The sequence below is a fragment of the Azolla caroliniana genome, unplaced genomic scaffold (genome assembly GCF_043228905.1).
Source record: "Azolla caroliniana isolate FFs.n. ecotype wild unplaced genomic scaffold, voAzoCaro1.0.p SCAF_4, whole genome shotgun sequence".
NCBI classification, from domain to species: Eukaryota; Viridiplantae; Streptophyta; class Polypodiopsida; order Salviniales; family Salviniaceae; genus Azolla; species Azolla caroliniana.
In genome coordinates this window covers 3,275,243-3,288,342 of record NW_028230439.1, presented here as the reverse complement: position 1 = coordinate 3,288,342, position 13,100 = coordinate 3,275,243, and positions in this window count along the sequence as shown.

Below are 13,100 nucleotides of genomic sequence, written 5' to 3'. Positions count from 1 at the left end.
ATTAATTATTTGAAAGGGTTGTGGGTTTGCTCATTGTATACGCAACATGATGATTATTGTGTTGCCTTAACTATATGTATCATTGTTATCTAAATTATTGGACCTTTTGTGCTCCATCACATGTCATTTTCGCTATAATAAAATATTCGATCATTCAACTACATTTACAATGTTTAAGTGTCAAACTTTCCCAAGATGCTTGCGACTTCATCCTTGAGAGTAAATTAGAACTAACTTGTGGAATTGACAAGAAGCAATGTATTATAAATGTATTTGAAGTTGTTCACTTTGCTTTGTATATGCTACATTCACACAATATCGTATCAATACGTAAACCTTAAATTATTGAATTGCATTTGATGATTTCATTAAGAGTTCCTTGCTTTTCTTTGTGCCATTCAATTCTTGTAACATATAATATTTGCTCATTGATAATTACTTTCAAAGTACGATTGTAGGAAAGGTAATGTATTTACATTGTACCTTGCATGTAGTGTTTTGATTTGAGTGACATTCAATGTCCATAGCTAACCTGACTATTAGAATGCAAAGACAAATGTTGGGCTTCAAAAGAAACCTTTGAGAACAATATATTTCAACCTTTGAGAACATTTCATTGTGCATAGTTTTCAGGTTGATGTCAGGAATCAAAGAAGAGCAGCTTCTTATATCTGTAATGGCTAGAGTCATGGCTAAGGAGCTAAGCTTGGAAGAAAAGGTCATTGAGTTCAACAAGTAAGTTCTACTATTTCAAGAATAATAATTATGGGTTTTCTCTTGAAATGGTAACATATTTCTAATGTTGGTTTTTTGTTCTCTAGCCACAAGGTGTATATGAAATACAAGAAGTGATGATGAAGCAACTTGGTTGCTTATCGTGGGAACAAATGACCAAGGAATATCCGATAACATCTTCTTACACTGTGCTATTATAATACTTCATTACATTTAAGGATTGGGTTAGTATTTCTCTTTAATTTGACATTCCCTTTAACCAATATTAAAGGCATTAACAATTTCTTTGTTACTGTGTTGTTTCATTTAGAAACCATGTCGACGTAAGAGGCCCGGTGAGGTTAAAGATATTCATAATTTCACAACCTCCTTTCTTGCACATCGTGAAAGGGCTCGAAAGGAAAAGGACATGCACTTGGTGAAAGTGTTTGATGTTGATGACGATGGCACCTTCAAGAAGTTCAACCACAAGAAAGACATAGCCAGATATTTATATGATAATGTTTATTGCGGTGATGTAGCTGATATGATCCAGTTTCTACCCAAAATTTGTTAATAGCAGATATTCCATATGGTTTTCATATGGCTGGATCAACATATGACAATGTACCTTTTAGGTTTATGTTGTTAGAGAAAATGGTTAAATATTTTGCCGACTTGACCACCACATCCTTGTGGAGAATAGTTATATTTCATAGCATGAACCAAGGATATTTTGTGGCTCAAGCATTCAGGTCTTGTTGACATGGAATAGAGAACCTTGCTTGGTACAGATCTATTGAGTGCTTGTAATGAATTCAAATATGATTTCCTAAGATTCGTGTATAAAACATCTAGATCAATTATTGTCTTCTCATAACTTCTTTTTTCCATTAACAAAATTAAAACCAACGTAAATAGAGGACCGACTTTTCGGTTCGTGAATGCGATGGAATATATAACCATTGGTTATTATGACGAGATCAAGAAACAAACTTGAATAAAGGAACACTCAAATGAGGTGGGATGCTCAAATCTGCTAGTGTACCTAACTGTCACATGTAAATTGCAACATGTCACGACGATTGAGCATGGACTTGTCAATCCCTATCAAAAGCCTCAACGACTAATGATGTGCCTGGTAGAAATGTTCTCTAATGAAGATGATTTGATATTAGATTTGTTTTCTGGCACGCGTATGTTTTCAAATGCTTGATGAAACAAATTATATTGTTGAATTACTATGTGAATCATTCTTATATTTTAATCGATGTTAGGTGCTACATCTGCATGTGCATTGAAACTTTTCCACAATTCTATTGCATTGAAGAAGGATGACGAGTAGGTGAACTTCATAAGTATGAGGCTTAGAGCACTATGGGAATGCCCTGATCAAGACGAGGAGGTAGGGGCTAAGCATATAGCAGATACAGAACGTTTTGAGCTTGCCTCTCGTGAGTACCTCTTGGTATGTATGGGTGTGTCCTCTTTCTTCAAGGTTTATGTGTGTTTCTTCTTATACACATTTTAATGTATGGTTCACTGTTGACAATTGAATGTTGTCTCTATTTTGGCTCTTAATTATTGAGCATGTTTATGGACGAATAGTTACCATGCGTGTTTGAGTGTATCTATTTTATGGTAAACACAATCAAAACGAATATTTCTCAGCACCATTTATATGTATAATTAGCTTGGGTTTTCACAAACATATACCTTTGGCATTATGTCCTCCAAGATCTATTAAGGATTAATTTGAATCAACTGTAATCACTAATATGTAGATATCACTTCCTCCTCTAGCACATACACCTCTAGGGGATAGATAAATTAGCATAAGAACTTTCACACTCCAACTTACAAAAAAGAATTTCTAGTTTAATAATATTGTTCTACAAAATTAACTTGTGTCAAATGAGACCACCATTGTGATATTCTTAAATTTAAATACATTGTGGAAGCGGAGATCATCGACTTTAAATATTCTCTTGAAAACTACATGTTCTATATTTAGAGAGTTGTTACATATTAATACTTTAGCAAATTTTATATAGGTGGTTGATCATGTGATACTGGTGCCGCCCAATATTTCACAATAGTCTAAATTTTTACTACTACAAAAGGAATCTAAAAGTGGAATGTGTGATCCTTCCAACCTTTATCGGATGACATAATCTGATATTCTTCTCAAGGAGAAGTCTTCCTTGTAGGAGATTTCAATTCGAGAACCCAAACTTGCCAATGCACAATTATATTTCAGATGGATAGAAACCTAGAAATGGTAAATGTCGATCCTTTAGCCATAGGCATCACACGTAGATCAAAAGATCAAGATGCAGACGCCACGAGCTTTGGCCATCATTTGCTTGAACTTGGCAGTCGTCACCAATGATCATATATAATGGTTTGGCCAAGTGGCCAAGCTCGGAAGAGCTCACATGTTTCCCATATGGAGGAGGGGAAAGCACGGTTGATTATCTAATAGGGCCCTAAATCTATCCACATTATGAACTCCTTCCGGATAGCCCCACATCATATTGGCGCGAACCATAGTTTCTTATACTTTGAGCTAAAATGCAATATCTCCAATGCCACCAAATCTAGTCGACCAAGCTATCACACCACAATAGATTTCACACATGAGCTCTTTGACATCTACTCTCGACATGTTTAGGCCCATATCTCCTCTCTTGATTCCCTCCTTGATTTTAAAAATCTTATTATGGAACTCACACACATCCTTAACTCCACAACAATTAGCAGTTTCCTATCCAAGAAACACTCCAATCAAGGTAAGATAGGGTCTATGCCATGGAATAGATGGTATGATGAGGATTGTAGAGAATTATATAGACAACGTAAAGTATCTTGACTTAGTGGTACTATTACCTCAATACAAGCTTGTAATGAAATGTGCAAGATGACACGTCGTAAGAGACAAGCATATGAGACATCTCAATATTGGGAACTCTACCATATGCTCATGAGTAACGATTGCGCCACTGCATGGAAGAGACTACAAGAACCAAGACCACAAACACCCATCGAGGATCCCAACATTTGGCACACATATACAAAGAAAGTTTACCAAGTCTCGAACCAACCACCCATTCCCATGCCTTCTACACCCCGACCTACCATGGGGACACTTTTCACGACCTCTAGGGTCACGAAGGTAATAAAGAAATTATAACATAGGAAGTCCATGGACCACCTAGGATTGCGAGTAGAACACATCATATATGCGTGAGAGTGCCTAGCTCCTTTTCTAACTCTAATCTTCAATCGTGCCCTCGCAGAGGGTTTTCCACCATAGTGGGCTATGAATATAGTGGCCCGCATACATAAAGGAGGTAACCCCATGGACCCAAATACATATAGGACCATTATGATAGGTCATACTCTCGCTAATTTATATGGTGTAGTAATGGAAGCAAAGCTCAGCAATTATATGGAGACCTTAATTCTTCAAGCACCCGATTAGGCTGGCTTTAAACGAGCCTTCTCTACTATTGACCGTATCTTCACACTTAGATGCTTAATTGACCAAACAAAGGCTCGCAAAAAAGAAATTATATTGTTGTTCTGTGGACTTCCACAAAGCCTTTGATAGAGTCCCAAGAGAGCGGTTGTTTGATAGGCTTAAAAGCTTGGAGATACCAAATGACATGATTTGGGCCATCTATGCACTATATGAGCAAGTCTACGAGTGTGTACGATGCCCAGGTGGCCTATCCAATTGCTTCACTAGAACCATTGGTGTAAAACAAGGTTGCCCCTATCACCAATTCTATTTGGGATCTACATTGATGAGATCATGGATTTTATTGCTCGTAAGGGAGGCAATGTAGTAGTCCTTGGGGGTATGCAAGTTAGTATCTTGCTCTATGCAGATGAAATGGTTTTGATATCTAAGTCTGAACACGACTTACAAAGGCACCTTAATGCCTTATATGACTTTTGCACACAACCAGGATTGGTAGTAAATCTAGGGAAAACTAAAGTCCTTACCTTTCACACATCGGCTCGAGTTAGAACTAAGTGTCACCTAACCCTCTCTCATAGACCAGTTGAGGTAGTTGGATCATATGTATATCTTGGAGTCACTTTCAGTGCCCACTCAGGTAAATTTTCGATGACACACGCATTCAAAGATAGACTTATGAGAGGATATGCACCCCTCTCACTCTTAGAGAGACAATGCCACCAGACATACTTTCAAGAGCCACGGACTAAGGGGTGGCTCTTCAACTCATTAGTGACCCCTTCGCTCATGTATGCATCGGTGGTTTGGGCTCCAAGGCTACCATCTTTCATGTGGACACAATTAGAGAGACCACTGGTGATGATGTTATCACGTCAACTCCGAAGCAAATCAACAGTACCACATGACATTATTAGAGTTGAGTTCACTTTACCCCTGATGTTAGTAGAAGCACTTTCTCAAGTTGTAGTCTTTATTCATAGGATACATAGCCAACCACAATATAGGATATCTCGTCAAGCTTTTGATGCATCTCGATCACTCTATGAGTCCGGATATACTAGCTCTTGGTATATCATGATGGTGATTTGGCTTCTTGCAAACGGACTAGACATTAATAACCTACCTCCCCTTAAGTACAACCACGACATTGATCAAACTTAATTCTCATGAGGATCATAATAAAGTAATACGCCAAGAAATATGGAAATTTTACACTCGATACAAATGGATCACCCCACTAGAACCACTCCCATCTAAAATGTTGTACTATAAGGCACACTTCATGCACTTCTCTAAGTTAGATTTTATTACATAACCAAAATATCTAGATACATTCTTACCAAATGCACTAAGGGTTGCCATTGGACAACTTAAGAATATCATTTCACCAACTTGAGATTGACAATGGTCGTACTAATGGAGTCCCTAGAGAGGAAAGGAATGTAGATTATGTCACATTGAGATAGAAGATGAGTACCACTTTACATGCAAGTGTCCAACTTACGCCGAGATAAGGGAAAAATACCAAGACATACTCGGACCCTCTCCCACCCTCTCCAAACTATTAGATACTCTAGACATGAAGAAATTATGTAGATATATCTTAGAGCTAAAACAACATAGAGAAAATAAACTACAAAATGTTAACAATAACTTTTCTAATATTCACCAACATGTAACCAATGAATTTTTTCAAGGATAAGGGGATAGTACGAGGAATGTGGACACACATGCACCACTCGGCCTCTTTGTTGATGAAGCAGAAAACCAAAGAAGAACCAAACGGCCTCGGATGTTGGGTTTCAAAGCAACTTGACATGGTGTGAAGCAATTAAGAAAATAAGGGAACATGAGCTACACCACCTAGAAGCCATGGTTAGGGTACCTTCTACATCGAGACCACGGGTCACACCCAAATTGACACCCTTTGACCTCCCGCTTCTTTTTGAGAGACTTGAGTTGGAAATGAAACTAGGCCTAGTACAAAGTCATTTCCTTCATAGAATATGTTGTTATTTTTATTTTTATTTATTTTTGATGATTGGGTAAACACCCTATTTTGTAGTAAACCAATTATCTCATGGGCCAATTTTGGCCTCAGAAGACATTAATATCTCTCTCTCTCTCTCTCTCTCTCTCTCTCTCTCTCTCTCTCTCTCTCTCTCTCTCTCTCTCACACACACACACACACACATACACACATTCCTATTCCACTGCACAAAATCATACACTCAATTCTTTACACATTATACAAATTTCGAAACCATGGTCAATCAATCCAATACAAGATTCCATCATTTCCCAAATCTTGATAGGGGTCTCTATCGTCGCCTGAGCCCAATGAACACAAGTGTAATGGCTTTGGTTTTCATCTTGATGGATATCTTTATTTGCATCCCTTACTCTAGCTAATAATGCAGCTTCTTTATAACTCCTCTTGCTTCACTTGTCACTTGCCTCTTTCTTTAGATCTTATCAATTAGAACCTCACACTTGCCTTTTTCTTCGGGATTCTTAACAGTTCCTTCAGAGTAAGCTCTATCTTCCTATGAAAAATTCTAGTTTCTAAAAGTTTTCTTAATAATGTCAATAGTAGTCTCTATGTACGAGGTTAGCTTAAATGTCGAGGTTTCTTTCTGCTTTGACTTTTCTTCCTAGCGACTTTCTTTATTTCTCTTCCTTTTTTCTTGCTTTCTTGTTAAGAAGGACCAACTTCACCTGTTCTTTTTCTCTTCTCTTCTACATGAATGGTCCATTCAATACCCCTTTCTCAATCCACTTGAGAAATGTTATGTACACATAACGTAGGTGAGGGTAGGTCACTAATATTTACATAAGTGAAGGGTATGTTCACTAATGTTAAAAAGGGGACTAATGTGATTGGATAGAAGGAATGATAGGTGCATGCACTATCATGATTTGGACAACCAATGAATGGAGAGCCTTTTAGAAAGGCACATCTATTGAAGGGGCCTAGGAAAAGGTATAAATATGAGGCTTAGCTACCCTCATAAGCACATTACGTCGGAAGGTTGTTGTCTTAGAAACCAATGCTGCGGGCTAGGCTTTCGTCTCGAATATCGTGTTTATCTCTTCCAAGGTATTAGTCATTCTAATATCCGGCAGTATGGGACATCGATGGTAGGTTGGTTATGTCTAGATCATAGCTCAGGGGTGGTCAGGTGGAACGGGTTCTTCTATCCAATCTATTTTCCTTCTTTTACTTTAGTTTGGTCTATTGATTAGTAATAGACTCTTAACAAGAAAAGTCTTCTTCGTGAATCTAGTATGGTCGTCAAGAATATATACTCATCTAGTTCAATGCTTGATGAAATCCATTCCAATCTACATGAAATATTTCTTGAAATTCCACTACCTTTACTTGAACATTTAAAGTCACTACTCTATTAGATTGAGTCACCGTGTGTAGCCCAACTACACCTTTTTTGGCCATTTCGTACATATAAACCTCCAAAAATCTTGTGATGTCGTCACCATTGAATTGACCAATCTTCTGAATAACCAACTGTACAACAAGTGTCAACTCTCTTTCCAATCGTTTAGCCACAATTTTCTCTTGTATCAATCGGCTTGTCATGGTCATAATGGAGTTGACCATGTCTACATTGAAGCCACACTCAACCATTTCTTCTATCGGAGACTCACTTGACATTGGGTTCACCAAATTTTGCCATAGAGTTCGTGATCGATGTATTGAATCGCCAAGGTTACAAAAGAGGAGAGTTTGTAACAAAAAGGGAGAGAGATGAGCATGGACAAGAGATGGTATAGTGTATGATTCATAAAGCAAAATGTATATGATGAAAATATACTTTATTTAATTGTGAATACAAGAATTTATCAAAGTTATAATATTTAAGCATAAGGATGACACTTTACTCTACCAAACTTCGACTTGAACCCTTGACTTCAATCTTGAGAGATGAGAAACCTTCTAGATGAGCTAACTTGATCCCTTAATTATTAATGACTGTATTTTTCTTCTGGCTTGTATCGTGGGTTTAGTAGTTCTAAAACCATCATTGATTGGTAAACCAGCCAATCCTTTTGCAACTCCGTTGGAAATATCACACGAGTGGTATATTTTCCCCATGTTCCAAATACTTTGTACCGTTCCAAATAAATTATTAAATGTACTTTTGATGGCGGTTGTATCCATAGGTTTGTTAACAGTACCCTTCATTGAGAATGTTAACAAATTTCAAAATCCATTTCAAAGTTCGGTAGCTACGACAATTTTTGTTTTCGGTATTGTTGTTACTGTTTCATTAGCATATGAGCAACTCTACCAATTGATGGATCTTTAACTTTGGGATTATTTCAAAATTACGTACATGCTTCCCTTCCTTCTCCTTATATAAGTGCTTGAATAAGAATGCATGTGATGTATGTGAGAGTTCATGCGATGTCTGGGATAAAGTGAGAGCTCTTAATACACTAGTGAAAGGGGAAACCCCAAGAATGGAGACCTGTTATGATGAGGTAGAGATGATAGAAAGGAGAGATAAGGAAGATAAACAGGCCCAAAACCATAAAGATCTATTGCTAATGAATAATTATGATGGAAGGAAGAGAGAAAGAAGATACATAAATCCAAGTCTACAAGGATAAATTGATAACAACTCAACCAACACTACGTGAATAGGCAAGAATACATCACAAGAAAGAGACTCTCTTACCACCTTACTCTTCTTCCTTTATATAAAGTTCTCTTCCCCTAGATAAGCTTCCCTTGTTTTCTTTTTTATGCTTTTTTTAGAGTTTTCATCGAGTCCTATTCTTATTTATGACACAATGATCTTCAAATCGTCATATCTCCCTCGTCCAAGCTCTAAATTTAGATATTTAAAAAGCTATAGATAGCTCTCTTCATAAGCTTTCCAACCCATATTTACACATTATATTTGGCTTCCAAACGAATGAGTTATGAGCGTTCGTTACAGACTGTGTTTTGGTACCCCGTTTTTTTCTTCTTTTACTTTTCTCCACGTGTCTTGCTTTTAGTTTGACTTATCCTCAAGACCTTAGCTCGTGATCTTGCCCTCCGGATGTGAACGCACCATACCTTATATTCTTGTAGTGTTCAATACTTTGAATTCTAAAAACACTTCCACAAGTTACATAAGTCACCCAAGGGTGCCTTGTATAGCTTTTTACAGAGGGGATGGGTTCCTTTCATACTAAGGGTGCCTATTGGCTACAAAGCTTTCTATTGGGTTCTTCTCTATTCCCTCTTTTCCTAAATAACCTAATTGTGTTTTCTCGCCAAATAAACCATGATCTAGGTTCATAGTTAGATATCTTTTCACCACATTATCAAAACTCCCAAGCTATATGTCAAGATATAAGGCCATGCATATGAGCTAAAAGGGCCATTTGTATAAATTTATTATGGGTGTTCTGATATATGCTCAAGTAAGAGAATGTTGGGTGAAACTTATATCATGCATTGGCACATCAAGCATTACGTTGAAAATGCCTTGACTCTGAGCTTTATTGCATACATCGATAGTGTGTGGACACCAATTTTGGTTTCATGTTTCTTATATATTTTCTTTTGACGCTCATTCTCTCCCTTATATTTCATTCTCTTAAAGTAGATATTAAGTAATGGTTTGTTTGGCATTGTCTTTATCATGTACTCACATTGTCAGGGGTGTGATAACCAAGTGACATAACACTCAATTGATATGAATTAACCACTATGTCCATAAAAGTCTCCCTCAACTACGAACTAGTCTAATACGTTGATGATGTGTAACATAGTTTATAATTTTCCATCTCATCAATATTGTTTTTGACATGGATGAAATATGAACACATTTACAAATTAGGAAGGTAATACTCTAATTAATTAATTAGTGCACTGATTAGGATGATACCATTTGAATGAATATATGATGTAAATCAATACATCTCCCAATTTGATTAATTATTTGAAAGGGTTGTGGGTTTGCTCATTGTATACGCAACATGATGATTATTGTGTTGCATTAACTATATGTATCATTGTTATCTAAATTATTGGACCTTTTGTGCTCCATCACACGTCATTTTCGCTATAATAAAATATTCGATCATTCAACTACATTTGCAATGTTTAAGTTTCAAACTTTCCCAAGATGCTTGCAACTTCATCCTTGAGAGTAAATTAGAACTGACTTGTGGAATCGACAAGAAGCAATGTATTATAAATGCATTTGAAGTTGTTCACTTTGCTTTGTATATGCTACATTCACACAATATCATATCAATACGTAAACCTTAAATTATTGAATTGCATTTGATGATTTCATTAAGAGTTCCCTGCTTTTCTTTGTGCCATTCAATTCTTGTAACATATAATATTTGCTCATTTTTCAAAGTACGATTGTAGGAAAGGTAATGTATTTACATTGTGCCTTGCATGTAGTGTTTTGATTTGAGTGACATTCAATGTCCATAGCTAACCTGACTATTAGAATGCAAAGACAAATGTTGGGCTTCAAAAGAAACCTTTGAGAACAATATATTTCAACCTTTGAGAACATTTCATTGTGCATAGTTTTCAGGTTGATGAAGTTTGACACCAATCAAATTATTGAAGGGCAAGAAATTTATCCCAAGCTAAGCTCTCTTGCCAAGATTTACTTAATCTTGTTGAAAAGTACATATGTGGAGATTAAACATTTCTGAGAAACTAAAAGGCGAACAAACGTTGCATAAGGTTAACTATAAAACTAGTTTAAAAACGGATATACTAAGCTTGTTATGTGGTATTAGTTTAAGATTAACGTACTAGTAAAACAAATGAAGAAACCAAGGAACCAAATAGTGGAGTTAAAAACCATATCATTTTTTGAGGTTATAATTGTGGCAAGTTTTTCTCATAATTACCATACGAAAAAAATATTTGGCTCCATGTCTATTCATCAAGAATGTATGTTAGATTTAATTGACGGTTAAATAATCTCGTTTTTGTTTACATACTTTTTTTGGAGGCAATGTATTATGGCTCTCTTTTTCTCTCTATCTCTCTCTCATTGTTTGCTTGTGGCACTTTGCCTTTACTATGTACACGAGAAACTTATTGTGTATCATATGTGTGTTACTAAAAAATAAAGTGTAGCATATGTACAAAAACTCGCCTATTGAAACAAAAAAGGGTATCCATGTCTATAAGATAAGTACTAGGAGGCACATGCATTGTGCAAATGAAGAAACGACATCATAAAAGTGGTCACGTCATCACTTAAGAATGGATCCATTGAGGACATTAAAAAGATTTCTCTCTCTCTCTCCCTCTTTTCCCAACGTCTATAGCTGCATTCACACACACACACACACACACACATATCACGGGAAATGAAATATTTTTGGTCTCATAGGTCATATTTGACCTCCGAAGACGATAATATAATCTATCTATCTATCTATCTCTATCCACTCCACACTTAGGCCACCTACACCACATATTGGAGATATTTCTATGCTTTGATGGGGGAAATATATCTAGTAATACATAAAATGAGTGATAATCAAATTACCCTTCCCTTATCATGTTCAAAATTTAATTTATGAGGGTGTATATAGAGCCAAAACTTGTCCAGTACAAAGCCAAATATTGGGATTTAAGAAGATTCTACCAATAAAACAATATTTGAAATAGACCTTATTCTTTTCAAGGAATTTCTTATTGAGACAAAGATGTCACGTTCAAGGTGGTATCTCAATTTTCCCAAAGCATAACTTATCTTACTTTCTCTTTTGAGTATTATATCTTCTTTCATTATCAAAAGACCTTTCTCTAGCATTTCATGTAATAACTCATTTTATCCATGGAAATTTTTAATGCTATACTTGGAGAAATTCTTGCACAACCCATCATTAGATTAATCTATCTTGTGGTTGCGGAAAATGTGATTTACATAAATGGTGATGATATATTGGAATAACAAAGAAAGTAATACTTTAAGAAAAGAGGAAAGAGAATGGTAAACCACAAGAGAATGAGAACTTGGACTAAAAACGGAAAAAGTATTTTCTATCGGTAGACAATCTAGAGATCATGAATGTCAGTACAACAAGTGATTACCATTTCTCATGTTAAAAGCCTAAAAGGCATGGGATGACAAGATGTTGGTTTCACATGTCATTTGTTAGTAGCCACCCCAAAATGTAGGGTTTATGTGAGTGTAATATACTATTGCAATTCATTATTCTCGGTGCCCTCATTATACTAGATTGTGAACACATGAACATCAAATCACATGTCATCTCTTAAACTCTGTGTGTGTGTGTGTGTGTGTGATTCTATTTGTCCTCTTCATTTCAATGTTTTTAGTTTATTTAGGGGGGTGGAGGGCAAGAGAGGGCATCTATCTATGCAAATGAAGGTCAAGCTTAAATTAAAAAGGGAAGGGGTTTGATAAGTTATAGCTATTTGATATCAAATATTGCGCAAACATTTGAATGCATGATATACATCTTATATTCCAATTTCCATCGATGTTATGCCGACTTTCAGAAGTATACCCATGGAAATCTTAATTTATTAACGATCTCCATAATGTCAAGCTTTAAAGTTTCTAGTGTAAATTGCTCAAGGAACATCCATGACATTATGTGGAGTGGGAACTATCGGAAAAACCTATGAAAGTTCCCCATTGTAACAAGTCTACGAAACCACCACTACTAGACACTAGCCCAAACTCCCCCCTGCCCCCGCCCCCCAACTCTCCTAAGGAGCACTAGTAGAAGCATATATACCGGCCAACCACAATATCTCTACTTTCAATAACAAATCTCCATTAGAACAAAAGTGTCTTGAAGATCGATCTTAACCACAACAACATATAGATTCTCACGAACGTAAACACAATGCTAGATTGTTAATCAA